The sequence below is a fragment of the Artemia franciscana genome, chromosome 5 (genome assembly GCF_032884065.1).
Source record: "Artemia franciscana chromosome 5, ASM3288406v1, whole genome shotgun sequence".
Taxonomy (NCBI): domain Eukaryota; kingdom Metazoa; phylum Arthropoda; class Branchiopoda; order Anostraca; family Artemiidae; genus Artemia; species Artemia franciscana.
The window spans coordinates 31814632-31820631 of NC_088867.1; the positions used below are offsets into that span (position 1 = coordinate 31814632).

Sequence of the window (6000 nt, forward strand, 5' to 3'; positions counted from 1 at the left end):
AAAACTAAAGTTTCTTCAAGGATCTAGCTGCTGATCGTTATCAATGCTACTAGTAATAGGTATTACCGATATCTACCCCGCAATTACTGTGTAACTGTCAATTTTAAAGTAGACATTCACCTTAAAATATTTTGTCCTATTGTTCCAGGATATGCCAGGTCATACCGTTGTCATAGAATATGCCTTGAATCCTGAAAATTCTAGTCTTTGGATCTAAGACTTTTCCAAGACCTTATGGATCTAGAGAATCGTCTCACTAGTCAGAGATAAGTATATGGTACCATCTCACCAAAACATCAGCCACATTGCGTCAGCACTTTATGAAAGAAACTTTTGCTTTATGAAAGATAATATTTAAATTTTATTTCATACTGAAACTTACAATAAGGCTTTCTACAACCGACGCAGGTGCATTCGCAGTGATATTTCTGGTTTTTTTTTGAAATATTGAAATTCCAACCGATTTGACATCATTAGTCAGGGTAAAATCTCCGCATACATAAATATGACCGCGATCATGATGCAACAATTGATAAATACGACAGGCGTTGACATCTATCCTCATCTGTTCAAGTCCCTGGAAAACAAATATATTAATAAATCCAAGATTCTATCTACAGTCAGTTTGACTAAGTGGAAAACAGCACACAAACAAAGGAAGAGTCAAAACTAGTAACGATAACTTCTTTCCATTAGACATGCACGTGACTTCAAAAACAACAAACTGATTATCACCTTTATTTAAAGCCTGACTCCTACAAACCAATAATTATTTTTTCGCTATTTTTCGAGGTGACCTTTAATTTTTTTCAGATAAAATTCTTTCAATTCAGGTAAAAAAAAACATTATTTGGCTGTTCGCATCATCACGCATGCATGTAGGGTAAAGGGATATGTTTGAAAGTTATGGGTTCAAATTTTATTAAACAATCATTGAATGATCATGTTAAAGAAATTTGATGTTTCGAAAGATATCGTGTCTTAGAGCTCTTATTTTAAATTCTGACTGCATCTGGTGATTGATATAGCCGGAACGGATCCGCTCTCTTTGAGGTTATGGGGAGGTGGTGCTAGTTCTGAAAAATTGAAAAAATGAGGTATTTTCACCTTACGAAGGAGTCATCGGATCTTAATGAAATTTCCTATTTGGAAGGACCTCGTAACGGATATCTTTTATTTTAAATCCCGACTGGCTTCCAGTGTCATTAGGAGGGGGGGGGGCAAAAATCTTGGATAAAACTTAAAGCGGAGAGATCAGGATGAAGCTTGGTGGGAAAAACAAGCACACGTCTAAGATAAGAGGCTGACATAACCGGACCAGATCCACTTTCTTCGATTGAGTTTGGGGGGGGGAATAATTCGGTATAACTAGAAAAATGAGGTATTTGTAACTTACGAATGGATGATCAGATATTAATAAAATCTGATATTTAGAAGAATCCTGTGCTTTAGAACTCCTTTTTTAAGTCCCGATCAGATCCGGTGACATTGGAGGGAGTTGGAGGAAGAAACCAGAATTCTTGGAAAACATGAAAATCAAGGTAACTTACGAATGGGTGATAGGATCTTAATGAAACTTGATATATAGAAGAATCTTATGTCTCCGATGCTCCATTTTCAATTCGAATCATATCCGGGAACATGGAGGGTCAGAAATCTTGTAAAACAGAAATCTTGAAATAACAGAGTGGAGAGATTGGGATAAAACTTGATGGGAAGAATAAGCACAAGTTATGGATACAAGTGATTGACATAATCCGAACTGATTCGTTCTCTTTGAGGGAGCAGGGGAGTTTTAATTTGCACAAATTAGAAAAATTGAGGTAGTTTTAACTTAATAATGTGTGATCGGATCTTAATGAAATTTGATTTTTAGATGGATATCGTGTCTCAGAGCTCTTATTTTATATCTCGACCGGATCCAGCGACATTAGGGGGAGTCGAAGAGGAAAGCCTAAAATCTTGGGCAACGCTTAGAGTGGAATGTAACTTGGTGGGTAGAATAAGTAAATGTCGAAGATGCATGATTGACGTAACCGGAATGGATCAGCTCTCTTTGGGGGAATTAGGGGGGTCCAGTGCTTTGGTGAGTTCGGTGCTTCTGGACGTGCTAGGACAATGAAAATTGGTATGTCAGGGACCTGCACAAATTGACTCGATAATTAGTGTTCCCCGATTTTACAACATGGGGGGTTGAAGAGAAGAGCGAAATTAAAAAAAATGATATATTTTAATTTACGAGTGGGTGATTGGATCTTAATGAATTTGTATATTTAGACGGACCTCGTGTCTCAGAGCTCTTATTTTAAATCCCGACCCGCATTAAGCCTCTGATTCTTCTTTTAAATCAATCTATTGATTCTTATAATGTTGCTAAAGCTCATACTATATGAGCTCTTGGCTCTTCCAACTTCGTCACAAGTGCCATATGAGCTCTTAGCTCTTGTTAAAATAGGCTTGGGAAAGCTGACTGTTCATTGTGTTTCCGCAAGTCTAATGGTAACATGTGATCATCTTCTGTTTGAGCGCCTTGTCTATTGTAGAGCACGTAAGGCAATGGAATTTGAACTAAGTGAATTAAGAGACTTGACTTTTAGTTATAGAGAAAAATCATGGGGAGCAACGGTCAATGTGACAAGGGCGCCAAGGAGCGAAATCTTAGGGAAAGCTGAATGTCGCAAAGGTGTCAATAATTGACGAAATTGACAAATCTATTAAGAAAAAGAGTGAAAAACGAAATAAACAGAGAAAAGAGGCAACGGGAGAAATCTCGGGGGGTTAAGGGTCGAGTCGAAAGTGATTGGAGACCAACTTGCTAAGGGAGGGAGTAGTTTCCAAGGGGAGATTCTCCGGTGATTTTTCTCAACAAGTCGTATTTTGCACGTTTTGCTTGGGGGGGGGGGGGGTTGTGTTTGTCGGAGAGGAAAGACTGTGACAGATTTTTTGAAAGTGTGGGATATTCATAGGAAGAGAGCTATTTTTTACAGGGATGATTTTCCATTGGAAAGGAAATTTTCGGGGGTAGGCGTAGACTTTTCAGCAGAAATTTTACACGGGGGATATTTAGATGAATTCAAATACAAATTTGCTCATTCACCTCATGAAAAATAATCCACGAAGAACTATCTATTACAGTTATCTACGAGAAACTTTTCGAAGGAGGGGATGGATCTCGGAAAAGTTTTCAACATAGAAGTAATTTTCGGAATGAATTAATAAACGATCAGAAATAAAGTAAAAATTGGTATCTTTTTTTTAGTAAGATGATGAAGAATAAGCTAAGAAGAATTTTTCTTAAGGAATAGTGAACAATATGTTGTTGTTGTTTTTTTAGGGGAGGGGGGTATTTGTAGCGATGACACACTTTTACGGGAGCAAATTCACGGGGGAAGAATTTTACGTGGGGGAACTTCCTTAGGGTAATTACCATGAATGAGGAGGTATTCATCCGGATATTATTCGAAAAAAAAATCAGAAGTTAAATTTTAAGAAAACTATTTTTTCTGCTGAAAGTGAGGAGAAGCGCTAAAACCTGAAAAGTTTATATGTGGGCTGCCTCCTCCTCTATATCCCACTCTTTACACTAAAGTTAGACCTTCATTCAAAATTCTTAAAGAGAGACTTTTTTTGAAGTGTTTAAAACCTGAGCGTGAAGAGAGATGCATTGAAAAGGAGTCGGCATATATACGGAATAACATCTGTTCTCTAAAAGTTTTAATATTACTTCTTACTTTTAACAGACAAAAATTGTAACTTTTTAAATTTAATTCCACTGCGAAGGATTATGGGGTAATCTCCAGCACCTGTAATTATTCATCTAGACCTGTTAAAGTTTTGACACATAAAATTTCAGACTTCAAAATACCACTTAAACACCAGAGATTCATCTCTCATACGCCATCTTCTATTCAAAGTACCTGCTACCCGTATATTTGATAGATATGCCTTTATATCCATGCCAAAACCCAAAACAAGAGACATCCAAGGCTACCACTTTTTTCTTATTAGCAAAACAGGTCTTGTGACGTTTTTCTGATTATCGCATCACCTTCCTATTAGCTTATGAAGTAACACAAGTTTTGTGATGTCAGGTCTTAAATGTGCCCGTATTCAATATTTGTATCTTTTACAGTCAAATTGGCAGGGCCGCAAGACACCTGTTTTGAAACATGCCATGAACGGCTGTGCCAGGATTCGGCTGACTCACATTTTGTATTTAAGAGTTCAAAACCTTTACAGTACGGTTCTCTGTTATGCAAATATCGTGGTGTAATTTTCACCAACATTGATTGAATTTTTGGGGTTGTTCCCTCCCCCTTTTCAACATTTTCCCAAATTTTTTAAGGCTTGTAATTTCTTATGGGAATCATTAGACTTAATGAGCTTTACATATTTGGATTGTCTGATTAAATGGTAAAAAAACGAGTTTTTCAGCTTAAGGATATGAGCAACATAAAAACTAAGAAATAACAGAAATTAATCGATATATGAGGGGTGTGTTGCCCTCTCCTCTTTTCTTTGATCGTTCCACTAAAAATCTTCTTATTCCCAATCAACGAGCCAGGGGTATGATCAGTCGCTCTTAAAGCATTGGAAGAACTAACAGTCAAATTTTAGTGTGAAACAAGAAAAAATGAAGAAGGGGGAGGGTAAAATTCCTCTTATTCGGCAACATTTCTTACTTTTAGTCGAAATAACTTGTTTTTTTATATTTCATTTCTGATCTTTGTTCCCCTATTTGGCAAAATACCAAAAGAAAACTCTCCTTCATCTCATTGCTTAATTCCTCACCAAAAATTTTTGCATGCCAGCAGCAAAGTTCATATTTGAACAATAAGCAAATTTAAAAAGTCAAGTACCTTTCCCCATTGGCTTTGGGGGTGATTTTACCCCAAAAAGAATAGTTTATGAAACATTCAACTATGCTGAATAGAATAACCTTCTCAAAATTTGGATCGTCTGTTTTTGAGGAAAATAAGAGTGTGGGAGTGGGTCCTCTCTGCCAATCTTCAGTGACCAATTGCTTAGTATGATTACCCCTGGAAAAAATTACACCTATTGTGATCTTTCTTCTTGAAAAAAATGTAAAATTCTACATTTTCACAGGAGCTTGAAACATCTACATTGGGGTTTTTAAATAGGCTGAATCTGATAGTGTGGTCATCACTTTTAAAAAAACTAGGTAAATTTTACCCAGGCTCACAGCTATTAATGGAAAACTTTAAACTTAATGAACTTTACATGTATGAAATCAGTGTAAGATATAAATCATTTGATCTTGATTTTTTTGGAAAAAAGTAACTGTTAGAATATTTCTTTATTCAAAGAAGGCACCTTTGGAAAGACAAAATTTTTAAAAAACTTGTGCTTAAATTTTAAAAAATATAACAAAATAGCTCCATTTTTATTTAAAAAGATTGTTGCAAAAAGTCAATCATTGGCGTAAAAGTCAACCTTCGCATAAAAAGTGAAGGTTGAAGGAAAGATGTGCCCCCTACCCTACTCATAAGCGGAATGGTTTCTGTTCGCTTCTGATTTAATTAAATAAAAAAAAGCAAGTTTTTGTTTTAACTGAAAGTAAGGAGCGACATTAAAACTTAATACGAGCAGAATTATTCTGTTTATGAAAGGGACTGTCCTCTCCTCAATGCCCCGCTCTTTACACCAAAATGTTATATCGTTTCAAATAGTAGCGTTGTGAGAAAGAGTCAAACTTCAACGTAAAGAGCGAGACATTGAGGAGGAGACAAGCCCTTTCATTTACACACTAATTTCTGTTAGTCTTAAGTTTTAATGTGGCTCCTTACCTCCAGTTAAAAAACTTGTTTTTTCTTATATAATTTCTGAACATTTTTTAATTTATGCAGGTTTTGATTTCGGCTCAAAATACATGAATAACTGAAAACAAATTTGCATATTAATTTTACTTTTTTTTGGAAAATCGGCGTTCTTACGGAAGTTTTGATCGGACGGTTTCGAAAAAAGAGGTGCAGGAGGGGG

At 36.0% G+C, this 6000-nt stretch overlaps 1 long non-coding RNA gene across 1 annotated transcript; it reads right to left on the bottom strand.

The window, feature by feature from the left end:
* Positions 1–348: 348 nt before the first annotated feature.
* On the bottom strand, positions 349–5515 carry LOC136027273 (uncharacterized). Its single transcript, XR_010617559.1, has 2 exons — positions 4860–5515; positions 349–577 (listed from the first exon to the last, which is right to left on the bottom strand). It is a non-coding gene; the product is annotated as an uncharacterized LOC136027273 (long non-coding RNA).
* Between the last annotated feature and the right edge of the window lie 485 nt (positions 5516–6000).